Source organism: Brachypodium distachyon, chromosome 1 (assembly GCF_000005505.3).
Source record: "Brachypodium distachyon strain Bd21 chromosome 1, Brachypodium_distachyon_v3.0, whole genome shotgun sequence".
Classification (NCBI taxonomy): Eukaryota; Viridiplantae; Streptophyta; class Magnoliopsida; order Poales; family Poaceae; genus Brachypodium; species Brachypodium distachyon.
In genome coordinates this window covers 31,076,677-31,091,689 of record NC_016131.3, presented here as the reverse complement: position 1 = coordinate 31,091,689, position 15,013 = coordinate 31,076,677, and the positions used below count along the sequence as shown (strand labels likewise).

General features: G+C 47.3%; 1 long non-coding RNA gene across 3 annotated transcripts; it reads right to left on the bottom strand.

Moving 5' to 3' along the window:
- Positions 1-12,912: 12,912 nt before the first annotated feature.
- Positions 12,913-14,371, bottom strand: LOC112270211. Of its 3 annotated transcripts, none has more exons than XR_002962607.1 (2): positions 13,940-14,371; positions 12,913-13,861 (listed from the first exon to the last, which is right to left on the bottom strand). It is a non-coding gene; the product is annotated as an uncharacterized LOC112270211 (long non-coding RNA). The 3 variants fall into 3 exon arrangements; XR_002962608.1 differs by having other exon boundaries at positions 13,944-14,371; XR_002962606.1 differs by having other exon boundaries at positions 12,913-13,843; positions 13,940-14,370.
- Positions 14,372-15,013: the final 642 nt, after the last annotated feature.

Genomic DNA, 15,013 nt, shown 5'->3' with positions numbered 1-15,013 from the left:
CACCACCACCCAAATGGGCGAGTGTACCCATTTCCTTCACCGAAGAAGACACTAAGGGGATACGCTTCCCACACGACGACGCCCTCTTCGTGACGGCCATCATCTCAAATTGCGAGCTCAAGAAAATACTGGTGGATGGCGGGAGCTCCGCCGACATCTTGTACCCGAGCACGCTAAAGAAGCTGATGGAGCCGCAAGGAGGATACAAGAACGGTTCCTTGCAACCGTCGCTTTACCCCCTAACCGGCTTCGTCCCAGGCAAGTCCATCCAGCTGCTCGGCCAAATTAAGCTCCTCACGACCTTCGGAGAAGCCACTAATCACCGGACCGAGCTCGTGCGCTTCGACGTCGTGGACATGGAGGCCTCCTTCAACGCCATCCTTGGCAGGACGACCCTGAACCGCCTCTGCGCTGCCGTCCACCACAACTTCCTATGCATGAAGATCCCGGGCCCAAAAGGCGTGATCACGGTCCGTGGTGAGCAATCCTCCGATAGGAAGACGCTATATCGCCACGAGACTAAGTGCGCCGAGAAGGGAGAAGCGTCCAAAAGCATCCACATGCTCCCGAACATAGGGGAGTCCAAGACCGATCACCCGGAACGCTACATCCCTAAGCCCCTTCCCGAGGGAGAGCATAAGGAGATACGCGTCTCCGGCAACGACGCCACGCGCATCGTGAAGATCGGAGCCGACCTCTCGATCGAACTCGAGAAGAAGCTCATCGACCTACTCCGGGAGAACTCCGACCTTTTTGCTTGGTCTCCCTCCGACATGGGAGGAGTCTCACGCGACGTCATGGAGCATCGACTCGCCGTAAGGCCCGACAAGGCGCCCGTAAAGCAGAAACTCCGGAAATTCTCCACGGAGCGAAGCAAGGTCATCAAGCAAGAAATGGCGAAGCTCTCCGAGGCCGGACTCATCTGAGAAGTTTGGCACTCCGAGTGGTTGGCCAATCCGGTCTTGGTGAAGAAAGTAAACGGCAAGTGGCTGATGTGTGTCGACTTCACCGACCTGAACAAGGCATGCCTCAAGGACGACTACCCTCTCCCGCGGATCGACCAGCTAGTCGACTCCACAGCGGGATGCGAGAGGTTAAGCTTCTTGGACGCCTATTCAGGGTATCACCAAGTCCACATGGCCAAGGAAGACGAGGAGAAAACCAGCTTCATCACTCCCATTGGCACCTTCTGCTATCGCAGAATGCCTGTTGGTTTGAGGAACGCCGGTGCGACCTTCCAACGCCTCGGCAGCCTTATCCTCAAAGGGCAATTGGGGAGAAGCGCCTAAGTTTATGTTGATGACGCCGTCATCAAGAGTCAAGCAGCGAGTACCCATCCCGCAGAACTGCAAGAAACCTTCGACAACCTCCGCAAATACGGCGTGAAGCTTAATTCCGAGAAGTGCGCGTTCTTAGTTCGAGGAGGAAAACTCTTGGGTTTCCTCGTCTCCCAACGGGGGATCGAGGCCAACACGGAAAAAATCCAGGCCATCTAGAGATGGAGCCTCCTCGCTCCGTCAAAGATGTGCAACGCCTAGCAGGGAGGATGGCGGCATTAGGACGATTTGTCGCCCGATCAGCCGAGAAGGGTCTTCCTTTTTTCAAAGTTCTGAAGGGCCTCAGCAACTTTGAAGTGGACTGACGAAGCTCAAAGGGCCTTCGAGGAACTCAAAACCTATTTGTCGACTCCTCCACTCCTCACGAGCCCGAAGCAGGGAGAACCTTTGCTCCTATACCTCGCCGCGACTCTGGACGTTGTGAGTGCAGCCCTTGTGAAGGAAGAAGATGGGTCGCAACGTCCGGTGTATTATGTAAGCGAAGCTTTGCAAGGAGCAAAGGGTCGATACACCCAGATCGAAAAGATCGCGTACGCCCTCCTCATGGCCTCTCGAAAGCTCCGTAATTACTTCATGGGCCAGACCATCATGGTGCCGACGACGTTCCCCCTCAAAGAAGTCTTCGGCAACAAGGAAGCCACCGGAAGGATCGCCAAATGGGCAACGGAACTGGCTCCCTTCTCGTTAGAGCCTACCGAGAGAATGGCTATAAAATCCCAGGTCCTCGCCGACTTCGTGGCCGAGTGGCATGCGCCGCAAGCCCCGCCCGAAGAGACGTCACCCAAGACCGGGCCCCCGAACCGCATTGGATAATGAGGTTTGACGGCTCCAAGCGCCTCAACGGTGCCGGGGCTGGAGTCGTACTCATCACCAAGAACTCGCCTGGAGAACGCTCACCGGGGCAAGGTCAGAGGAGAAGCCGCGCGCCCCCTTGCCTCGGCTCGAACTGCAAGCAGCGACAACACTGCCCGAAGCCGCGTGCACGCAGGAACCGCGTCCCCTACAAAGACCGAACGACCTTTAGCACCTGCAATGGCGAACCAGGCTGGCTAAACGCCCCTAAGGAGCACCTACGAGCCACCGGTCTCGTCTTCGTCCTCGGGTGTCGCCGAAGCACGTCTTAGGCACCGGAGGGGAGGAAAACGAGAGTGGGCTGTGCCCCTCCCACTCTGCATGGCTTCGTTTTTATAGGCACGAAGCTTCCCTCGGCGTCCGGGCCGGCCCCTCGCCGGTCGGCCTGGTCACAGCAACAAGACAAGGGATAAGCGACCAAGGGACAAAAGTTGCAGGGCAAAGGAGAAAAGAGAGAAGAAAAAGGAGAAAAGGGGGCGGTCGCCCTAGCCGTTCTGCCCGTGCTGCACGGCCGCCAGTGTCATCCCGGTGACGAGCTCACCTGCAAAAGGAGAAACGAGGACGAGCTCCTTTTCTCACCCCGTACGAAAGAAGACGAAGGACATCGGCCATTGGATCCAGGGCTTCGGCGTGCCCACCTCCGTCCGATCCCCTCATGCAAGCCGGCGAACCGTTATGTAGGCCGGGCTATGAAGTGGGCCTTGGCCCAGTAACGGTCGCATGAAAAAAAAAGGGAAACCTCTCTGGCCCGGTCGGGCGCAGCCCGCACGCCCGGGAAGCCCATGAAGCCGAGCGCGGCCCAGGAACGCTCCTGTGCACGGGGGACGGCCCAGGGGGAGGATTTTTACAGACCCCCCCCCGGACGCGGAAAATCTCAAGCTCCCCCCTGGCGGCTCGGGAATTTCGCGCCGAGACCCTCGGAAGGCCAGAAATTCACAAAAAATTCCCTGCAGCTCCATTACCTTGCAAAAGAAGTCCCCCAATCTCCAAATTTTGCAGGAAAGGCCTTTGTGGCCATGACTTTTCAGATGGAAGGTCCCGAAGGAAGAATCCCAGGAGCCCTAGGGATGCGCCAAGCCCACCTAGGTCTATCTTCCTCCTCGAGAAAGATTACCTAGCTGGTGGTTCCCCCAACGCAACGTCTCGAAGGACACTCCCGAAACCACGAGTACCTCACAAGGCCGCCCACCTAGGCCCGGTTTCCTCGCAAAACCTACCTAGCCGGTGGCACGCCCCGAGGAGAGCTACGCTCGAGGCATCAAATGAAGAATCTCGACACGACATCAACGTTGGAGTTGACCCGAAGGCATTCCCAATACCTGCGGCTCAAGGGGGCTACTGTTGTAATATAATAGAATCCTTACATGGGCCGGGCCGTAGTCCTACGTGGCAAAGACCAAGTCAACAAATCACAAAGACCGGTCAAATCGCCAACAAGGCATAGTCATGCCAACTAATCGTTGGTCAAAGGAGTCAAAGGGTCAAGCCTCCCATACCATGGTCAATGGAGCTAGAGTAGGGGCCAAGAAAACTCTAGGAGTGAATTTCCCACTTTACCCTCTCTTTCCCTCTCCCTCAAGGGTAGCCATGCTCTTTTGTCATGGACCCCTAGGATTTAAATACCCCCCATGGGGGCATGTATCATTCACTCTCCATTGGAATAAGATCAAAGGGGAGAGGGCTAGAGCAACCTAAGGAGCCCGCTCTCGAGTGCTTGGGTCGAGCCTAGTCTCGACTCGACCTCGGGGACGCGACTTGGGAAGCCTAATTTCAAGGTTTCGGGCCGTCTAGTACGACCCCGACTCGAAGTAGAGGGATCAGGTTAGAATCTTGAGGGTATCCAAACCTCACTACTTGGGAAGACAAGTTCGGCCCAAGTCCGAGACGGCCCCTAGAGATCTCTCGCCATAGGTGATTTGGGAAGACGAGTTCGGCCCAAACACTTGGCTAACGACCCCCTCGAAACCTCTCCTAACACAGGAGTAAGTCGTACCCGCAGGGTCGGCCGAACCTATTCAAAAAATATCGACGTGTCAACTTGTCCCAAGTGTACGACGACCTTCGCTATAAGGCCGGCGTACACCCCCTACATATTATTCTTGTATTTGTGCCATCAAGCATTGGCACGCCGTACTCCTGTTGTTTTCTAGAACAACAACAAGAAGGAAGGGAATACACTTTGGCCAGGCTTCACTAAATGCTGGCTCAGCCACAATCTGAACTGTAAGCTCAGACACTCGGTGACTCGTAAAGGCTATACAGCCTTATTTGCCTCCAAGAGTACCCGTGTGCATCAATCGAACATTCATCTTTTCTGGAAAAAAAAATCTAAACATCTCCTTAGCTGATAAATGTTTATATATTCACTACAGAATAAAAGTTATATGTGAACCAGTCTTTGAAAAATAACGTTTGCTCTCGATTCCCAGTCCGCAACACCTTACAGAACAAACCACAAATCGGCTAGAAAATAAATAAATGAAAGCTTTCGTTTCGATCTTCAGGTAGGCAACGAGGCATGCATTAGAGCCAAAGTGCCAAATAGCATATCAGCTGCTCATCAACTTATCAGACAATAAATAACTTCTTTTGACAACATGACACAGAACTTGAGTCTTGACATACGCTACTTTTCTCACTGAATGAAATTGTCAAGGAATGTCTATTCTATTTCTATATGAAGGACGAGAACTGTCGATGAACGAAGGACGGTGACTTTTGTTAATAACTGCCACTGGAATAGCCTAATCAAAATAATTGGAATATCCTAATCAAATTTGGCCGTCTAAAATTTCAAAACCAATTGACTACAGCATTATTGGGAAATGAAAATTATGGTCAATCCAGGACACTTTTCTAGACCATTTCCTGGCCCTTTTGTCAATCAAGATCAAATTGCAGTAAAATTTATTGGCACCTTCTTGGCAACGCAAAATGAGAAATGATGAATAATTAAACTTGAAAATGGCTCCATCTTTGTTTGGAACTTGGAAGAGATGGCTCCACAGGTAGCTATTCCTTATCCTCAAATAAGAGATAAAAGATCTTTCGGAGATTCTAAGTGGGCACGTGCCCCAGTCTTTCCGTACTGCGCGCTTCGGTCCGTTAGATCTCACGATGGACTCTCTCCTGACCTTTCTCCCTCCCCATTGCTCTCTACCCCTCTCTCTCTCTCTCTGGTTCTCCCGATTGGAGCAGGGCCCGGCGATTCCAAAATACTAGCGAGCAGCGCGGAGGAGCAGCGTGGGACGGCGGCAGGGGCGGAGAAGCGTCGGGCGGCGGTGGCGCACGGTTTGGTTCCAGCGCCGGCGTCCTCTATTACACCTTGAAGACGGGCACCATGGCGGCACTGACGGGCGCGTGTGTGCGGCAGCGGTGAGGAGCAGTGCGTCCTCCGGATTCAGGCCGCCGTCGTCGCTCTCCCAGCGCATGCCACGACCGCGGCGCTTCCATCCTGGGCTGCCGCCGCCGGCCTCCCAGCGCGTCCCGCGACCGTTCTCCGAATCCGCGGTGCAGACGCTCTTACCCGCGTGCCGCCGCGGGCACACCCTTCCAGCCCGCGCCGCGCCCGCCGGCCTCCCAGCGCGCGCCGCTGCCTCATCCCTTCCAGCACGCGCCCGCCGGCCTCCCAGCGCACGCCACCACTGCTGCTGGCCTTCGGCGCGGCGCCACCGCCGACTCCAAGCCCACAACAGCCCTTCCTCTCTGTAATCCAGTGAAGGGGAAGAGGAAGAAGTGACGTTCGTTTTGCCCTTGCCCTTTCAATACTCCTTGTTTTGAGATGATATTGATCCATTCGCCTAAACTGGAGTATTATTATCAACTAATCAATGCCATTAGATAAAAAAAATAAACGGTCTAAATTAATTTTGGGGTATCTTAGAAGAGTTCATGTAGTGTGGTCCACATATAATTGCTATATTATTTCATCCTAGTTGTCATATCGAAACTACCTCGTTGTCATGTCATGTGCTCCATAATTGACATGTTGTTTGGTACTAGTTGCCAGATTGTGACGACCTAGTTGCCACGTTGGTTGGCTCATAGTTGACATGTCGTCACTACCTAATTGCCATGTTTTTGGTCTTAGTTGCCACATTTTTTTGACGTATTTGCCATGTTGTTTCATATCGGTTGCCACGTCGCGACTACCTAGTTGCCACGTTGGTTGGTTCATAGTTGACATGTCGTCACAACTTAGTTGCCATGTTTTTTGATCTTAGTTGCCACATTTTTTGTCGCATTTGTCATGTTGTTTGGTATCGGTTGACAGGTCGCAACTACCTAGTTGCCACGTTGGTTGGTTTATAGTTGACGTGTCGTCACTACCTAGTTGTCATATTTTTTGGTTTTAATTGCCACATTTTTTTGTCGTATTTGCCATGTTTTTTGGTATTGGTTGCCAGGTCGGGACTACCTAGTTGTCACGTTGGTTGGATCATAGTTGACGTGTCGTCACTACCTAGTTTCCATGTTTTTTTGTCTTAGTTGCCACTTTTTTGTCCTAGTTGCCATGTTTGTTTGGTATGAGTTGCCAGGTCGTGACTATCTAGTTGGCATCTTGGTTGGGTCATAGTTGACGTGTCGTCACTACCTAGTTGTCATGCTTTTTTGATTTTAGTTGCCACATTGTCTTGTCGTAGTTGTCATGTTGTTGGTACCAGTTGCCAGGTCGTGACTACCTAGTGTCACGTTGGTTGGGTCATTGTTGACATGTCGTGCACTCTTATCTGCCATGTTGTTTGACACTAGTTGCCATGTTGCTGGCTACTAGTTGACATGTTTTGTATTCTAGTCGCCATGTTGTGGTGTCATAATTGACATGTTGTGTACTACCTTGTTGCCATGTTTTTTATACGAAGGCTCAATTAATGTATTATTCACACCAAACCACCGGTTTATTTTATTGAAATATGTGTGCATATCACGACAAGTAAGCGTGGATAAACTGGCAAGTAGTAAGTTTGAAGTAAGCATAGTTAATCTGACAAGTAGACGTAATTATCCCGATAAGTATGTAGGGTAGGGCGCCGTACGCCAAGCGCTCGTGGAAAACGCCACTGCCTGGTCACAAATTAAGCACTATATATCTACTTTCATCACAGCAATGCATGAGTGCAGCATATAGCCAAAAAGTTTAGAAAGACAACGACGGGAAAATAGGACTGATTGCTTCATCGATCCCAATAATGGATTTGCAAAAAGCCTTCTGCAAAGAGCTAACTGGCGGAGCTCCGCCAACTCGTGTTCCGGCGGACGATTTCCGACCAGGTGCGTCCGCGTTGCCTCTTTTCCCTTTTTTTCTCCCCCGTGCTCGCTCCTTTCCTCTTTTCCCTTTTCCTTTTTTTCTCCTCGTCCCGCGCTCGAAGCCTCGAACTAGTATGCGCTCTGCCTCGTACCACGGTGCACCCCTTGCCAGACAGTCGCCCAACTACTACTGGGCTTATTTGGGCCTTTCCACTTTTTTTTTTTGCCTTTTCTGTACCACAGAAACAGTGCTGTGGATAGGCTTTATTTATTTTTTCCCTTTTTGGGAGAGTGGTTTTCAGGGAAGAAAATGGATGGGGAAAAACCACTTTCAGTCGAAAATACTAAACGCTTTCAAATCATATCGGTGAGGTTTTAATTGTTGTGGGTATGTTTTTTTTTCAATTTCAATGCGCCTCCACGTGGGCCCTGCTGTTTGATGGATTTTTGTCATGATATTTCGGCAAAAATGAAGTGAAACACAATGTTGTGACCTTGATACACGGATAATAATTAATTAATGCAAAACGTGGCATTTGATATACAGACTTTTCAGTTCTATGCAGAATATATGTGAAGTGAGCACTAATAATAAGTTGTCTGGTCATGCAAGCAAAAAATAGAAATATTCAGTGGATTAATCCTATTCCATGCATGGAGATACCAGTTATAACTAGAAGAAATATACCCATGCATGTTTCCATCGATCAGAGCTTCAAGTTTAATCAAGTTGGTCCATCTACAGCATATATGTACGTGTGTGCATGCCCTGGCTCTTCTAACTAGAAGTACACGCACGCACCCTGGTCGGAGCTAACTGATTTGATTCAAATCTTTGAAGTTAATTAGTTGGATAAGCAAGGGAAAAACAGAACAACCAATATATCAGGAGCGGCATGGATGAATTTGTTGACCGGCCATCGGGCTCATTTATCAGCGTGGACGCAGCCTGTACGTGTAAACTTGGTGTATGTATCTGATTCCTCTCACGAACATTTGGTCACGTTGGTACAGTTTGATCTAAACACTCAAGTTTCGTTGGATAAGTCCGTGATCCTAACAGCTGGGAGACTTGACCGGGTTTACAAACGAAGTTGTTAGCTCGTAACGGCAGAATGCCTCTGGAGATCTGGACGTGAACGCAAGTATAAAGAGGAGGCGAACAGCAGAGCGAGAGGGAGGCTCGGAGGCAGCACTATGTCAAGATGCAGAGGTTGAAGATCAGATCGTTGGAAAGGGAGGCGCAGCCAGGTTCTGCTCTCGATTGGCAATACACAAACACATACCCACACAACAGATCATCTTCCCTCCGGCCAAGTAGATCGATCGTCATCTCCGTTGGCTTCCTGCCGATGGCTTCTTCAAGACCATGCAAGACTCGCGACCATATGGTGAGTAGATCACATGAAGGTGACATGCGATTATTATTATTATGTTCTTCTTCTCTTTAATTGCAGGTGTTTTTGCATTTTTATGGCATCCGTGGCTCTACCGGGCGCCGTATCGTCGGATGGACCACCGTCGCGAATATGCTCTACACATTCATGATGTCCGTGGCTCTACCCGGCGCCGTGTCATCATCGCGGATAATCATTTGATACGAGAAAGATGTTTTTGTGGCATCCGTGGCTCTACCTGGCGTCGTGTCGCAGCCACGGATGGACCACCATTGCCGGCTATAAATTCGTGAGTCCACGGCTCTACCCGGCGCCGTGTCGTCGCGGACGGTTAATAAAAAAAAGAGAAAGAGATACTATGGCATCCGTGGCTCTACCCGGCGCCGCATCGTCGCCACGCATGGACTACCGTTGCCATCTACAAATTTGTGAGGTCCGCGGTTCTACCCGGCGCCGTGTCGTCGTCGCAGACGGTTAATAAAAAAAAGGTATTATGGCATCCGTGGCTCTACTAGCGCCGTGTCGGCGCCACGGATGGACCACCGTCGGCGTGCAATTCTACAAATTCGTGATGTCCGTGGCTCGCAGAGTTTCAGTTGGCCACAGCGTAGGAGTCAGAAGACGGAGACAAGAGAGATGATACTTCCGAGAGCACACGCAGAGGCTACAAGAGAGCACACTGAAGCTATGCTCGATCGGGAAGAAGAAGCAAACAAGAAACATCAAACTAGCAGTTCACCACATCTGCTTGGCCAAGAGTGAAGGCCACGTCCAGAAGGAAGGAGCAACGAGGAAGCTGTCCAGGAGGTTGACGTGAAGCAACAAAGCCAGCATTGAGACAAGACCCCAGTACAGCATTAGTAAGCAGATCATCAAGACACCGACAATAATTGAGAGCTACATGATAGATTACACCGGCACCACCAGTTTCATCAAGTCATCTTCACTAGTTGTCCCAAAAGCTAGCAGTTAGTAGGCCATGAGAGGCTATCAAAGAAAAGAGAGAGGAAAGGACCAAGCACTAAGTCAAGTTGCTCTACTGAAGATGTGGTCGCAGGGACAAGGAAAGGAGAGATCAATTCTATTTTGAAGTATCATGAGTTAATCTCGCATGCTCCAGCAACCACCATCACCGTACATGCTGCATACATGAGGAAACAAATGAATATCGGTACATCACCATTCATGTGCCGTCTGTGGTTGACGAAATCAGACAACAACATCATATCGAAAAAGTCATTTGAACATCAGATCCCATACAGCTACATGGGGCAAGATGATTGCAACATCCCTTGCATGTAAACACAATCGTATAGTGGATTTGGCCTTCGTGTCACCGTGGTTTTTTACCCGATTTGGGTTTTCCACATTAAATTTGTGTCTCATGCGTGTGCTTGATGATGTTATTTACTTGGTTGCAAAACCTTGTGATGACCTGAACCCTAAAGATGACCGTTGAATGTTTGATGTAGCTTAACCGGAGGTGTTTTGCGAGTATATATACCGCAGATGTAGTTAATTGAAATTCTTCCGAGATTTCAGGAATCAAGAACCTTGCAATCGTCTTAGTCAGATATATAAGCGCAGTACAAAAAATACATGTGAAAAGGGAATATGGAATTTGTCGAGAATCGATAAAATACAAGATTACCCATCTCCATGTGTTTATATCAGTTTAATTTGTATACAATAGTATACTGGCACGCCCACACTCAAAACGCCATAGCGGATAAATTTAAATATTTATCTTGCAAAAACACCCGCCCCTGCGCATCTCCCTTCTCCTTCCACCCATCCTCTTCCCCCCATCACCCGAGACTCTGCTTGCTGTGGATCTCGCCGCACGCCACCGGAGACCTGACCGCAATCGTGTGCATTGAGGAGCCTTACCGGGACGCGGTGCATGGGCGACATGCCTCCACGAGGAGCCGTTTTAACTAGCGCTTGCAGCAGTATGGTCCGCCACAGACCTCATCACCGGTAAGCCCAACCATCCTTTTGTTTCAAAGTTCAAAATTAAAAGTTAAGGAAATCTACTTTAAAACGACCGAAAGCTCACACTAAAATTATTAAACCTCATCTCAAAGGGACTATAAAACTTGAAAAAAAAATCAAGGCTCATCTAAGGGAAAATCAAAGCTCTTCTAAAGAAAATTAAAAGCTTATGCAAAGAAAATCGAAAGCTTATCTCAAGAAAGATTGAAAAGCTGTCAAAAGAATTAAAATCTCATTTCAAAGCAATATACATCTCAGAGTAATTGAAAGCTCATCTCAAAAAATTGAAACCTTAGATCAAAGTAATTCAAAAGCTCAACTCAGATGAATTGAAACCTTATATGAGAACAATTCAAAGCTCATCTCAGAGTCAATGAAAGCTCTTCTCAAGAAAACTAAAAGGCTATGCCAAGAAATTTGAAAGTTTACCTCAAGGAAGATTGAAAGCTCATGTCAAAAGAATTTAAATATCATTTCAAAACAATATATTTCTCATAAAAAATAAAAATATTGTTAGAAGCACATCTCAGAGAAATTGAAAGCTCGTCTCAAAAAAACGAAAGTTTGGATCAAAGTATTTCAAAAGCTCAATTCAGAGGAATCGAAACCTTATATGAGAACAATTCAAATCTCATCTGAAATAAAGTGAAAGCTCTTCTCAAGAAAGTTGAAAGTTTATGCCCACAAATTTGAAAGTTTACCTCAAGGTATTGAAAGCTCATGTCAAAAGATATAAAATCTCATTTCAAAACAAAATATTTCTCATAAAAAATAAAAAATATTGTCTCAAGACAATTGTAAGCACACTTCAAAGAAATTGAAAGCTCATCTCATAAAATTGGAAGTTCAGATCAAATTAATTCAAAAACTCAACTCAAAGGAATCGAAACCATATGAGAACAATTCAAAGCTCATCTCAAAGAAAGTGAAAGCTCTTCTCAATAAAACAAAACGCTTATGCCAAGAAATTTGAAAGTTTACCTCAAAGAAGATTGAATCTCATTTGAAAAGAATATATTCTCGTGAAAAATAAAAATCTTGTTTCAAGATAATTGGAAGCACATCTTAGAGAAACTAAAAGCTCGTCTCAACAAATAGAAAGTTAAGCTCAAAGTGATTCAAAAGCTAACATTGGATGAATGGAAACCTTATTTGAGAACAATTCAAAGCTCATCCCAAAAACAATATGAAAGCTCATTTCAGAACTAGGAAAAATTGAAATCTTGTATAAAAAGAACTAGAAGTTTGTCTTTGAAAATTTAAGGCTCGTATAGAAAAAAATTGAAGCTCTTCCAAGCAAAGTATTTTTTTTAAACGCTTATGCCAAAGGAACTGAAAGCTCATGGTAAAAATATGGAAACCTAAAAAAACTCAAAATAGATCTAAAAAGAAATTAAAAGGTCGTTCCTAGAAATTGAAATATCATGTCAAAAAAAGAAGGCGTAGAAACACTAAAGGACTAAAAAAGAGTTGAACATCTTCTTTGGAAAAACAATTAAAATAAGATGTCAGAAGGATGTAGAGCTCATCCCAAAAGAACTAGTGAATGATTGAAATCCCATGTCACCATATGTACTGCATCAGGGCATGATGAGGAGTTTGTTTAATTTTGAGACTACTGGGAACATACATATGTGATCATTGACTACATGATACCACTTTCAGTAGTTGGTTTTTAAGATCATTCGTCGTAGAAATTAAACATGGTCACTTGTTCCGTAGACTAATTGTGGCAAATAAACTGGCAACAAAAAATTGTAGTGGTTCCATACGAATATGCAGAACAAACATGTCTCATATAAGGCGTCAATAGGAACACATCACAAAAACTTAACTCACCCAAGGAATTGACACCATCTACAGCTCGTAGCCTTCTTCTAAAAAGTGCAAGCTCTGGATGTCCTTGACCTATAGTGTCTAGACACCACGATTCCCTGGCCATCGCTCCTCTGGATTTCATGTGTTGCATAGAGAATCAAAATTAATAATAATGAGAATGTGAGATTAGACGAACCAAGTATGCAAGTTGCTGCTCAATCATTTGCTGATTTTAAACATTTTGAAAACTTGACAGTAGTATAGGCTTTACAGTACTAACATAACTTTGGAGATGAAAAATCTTGTCATCTCTTTTTCTTGCAAACAACCAAATCAGATGTGTTAGCGCTTACATAGCTAGCTTAGGAGAAGAATAAAACTCCAAAACTACAACAACCAAGAGAGAGAGGGGGGAGGAGGGGGAGAAAAACAGAAGAACAGTCAATTGATTAGACCTTCTCACCAGCAGCATCCCAAAGAAGAAATGAATCAGTTAAACACCCAAATCTAACCATCATCGCATCATCCCCTAGCTAGCTTAGCTATTTCGCTTTCCAAAGCACCATCTCTTCGATCTCCAGTGATCCATCCAATGTGCAATCCTTGTTCCTTTTGCATCTCAACTTGAAATTACCAGTGGCCCGGGTTCAACAATGCCAATTGCTTGTTCAGCTTTTTGCATAGTACTATATCTGCTCTATTGGAACCATAAAATTAAAAGAAAAATCATAACCACAAACAATTATTGCTACTCCCTCCGACCCCGAATTAACCGATGCGGATTTGTATAGATTCTTATACAAATCCCCGTCAGTTAATTCGGGACAAAGGGAGTATAATTTCTACTGCTGCTAGTAACCACAAACCTGCTGCTGCTAGTCCCAGTTTGCAGATCATTGGTTAACTCAAAACAAAACAGAAAAGTTGCTTCCAAATTTATTCCAAGTAAAATGCAGCTATACAAGTATCAGAGCCTAAACTGAAACCATCTCTCTACAGTAACCACCATGAGCACTTGCGACAACAATGAACTTGCATAGACAACTTATTCAGAGATCAACGACATATCAGGAAAAACAAGGAGAGAAAGGAAGTGAGCACCTGTTGATGCTTCAACAGCAGTAAAACTACAGACGAAGAGGCGAATAGAGCCGCACGCTCCTGTGTGGTCTCTGAGCAGGCAGGCCAATCTCGCCCCTGTGCATAGGAACAACCCTGCCGTGTAAAATACCAGATGAAAAACCAACGATGGGCAGCTTTATGAAGGGGGAGGGTTTCGAGTGTGTCACGCACTCACTCTACCGTGGGATTGCCGGGCCAGAGCAAATCCGGCGAGGAGAAGGTATACAAAGAGGAGGGTTTCCAGCAGCCGCAAAGCCCGATGCCGCGACGACGGGGACTCGTGCCGCTCTGCGAATCGCCTAAATCAGTCACCATCACGCCGCTGACTCGTCGCCGAAAGACATGGCGCAGCACCAGTCGAAAAATCCCCCGCGGCAAGAGATTTCATGGATGGAGGAAGACGACTGCTGGGATGCAGGGACCACGACGCCGACGAGGGATTTGGCTTAGCACGAGAGCCGGCCAGCCGGGGATGGAGGAGAAAAGGGGAGTTGAGGAGGCGGAAAGGAGATGACGGTGAGAAATACCAAAAAAAAGAAGGGGAGAAGGAAGGGTCCTGAGACGGAAGAGGAAACGACCGAGCGACAGAAAAAGGGAAAGGAGGAATCGCACGGAGCCGCGCGGCGCGGACGAGCGCTAGAGAGTTGTTTCGGATTGCTTGATCGATCCCAAGAACGGATTTGCAAAGACCCTTCTGCTTGGGCCGTGTCTGGCCCACCGCGTTTGGGCCGTGGCTGGGTCGCTTGGGCTGTGGCTGGATGGTGTCGCACGGCCGCACGGGAGAACGCGGAGCAGGCGCGCGGGCATCTCCGTCCTTTTGGCTGGAATCTGACCTGTCCAAACAATATCTCATACGAACACTATCCCTAATGTTATGATGCCTCTTTCTGTAGTTCATAAAGGAGAAGTGAAGAGGTTGGACTTTTTTCGGAGTAGACTTTTACGGCAGGAAGGGAATGCACCAATACGTATCACTGGTTAATTGGCCAGTTGTATGCCATCCAAAGGATCAAGGTGGATAATGAATGTTTGTTTACTCAACAAGTGGATCTGGAAAATGAGAGTACGTGGAGTTTGGCAGAGGTTGCTTAGGAAAAAGTATAGAAGTAAAGATATCATTCCTCATGTTGCCTACAGAAATGGTGATTCACATTTCTGTTCTGGTGTTATGGGGGTTAGAGACATCAATCTTAGCTTCTGTAGGATGGCAGGAAATGGGAAAATAAACTAGATTCTGGGACGTCT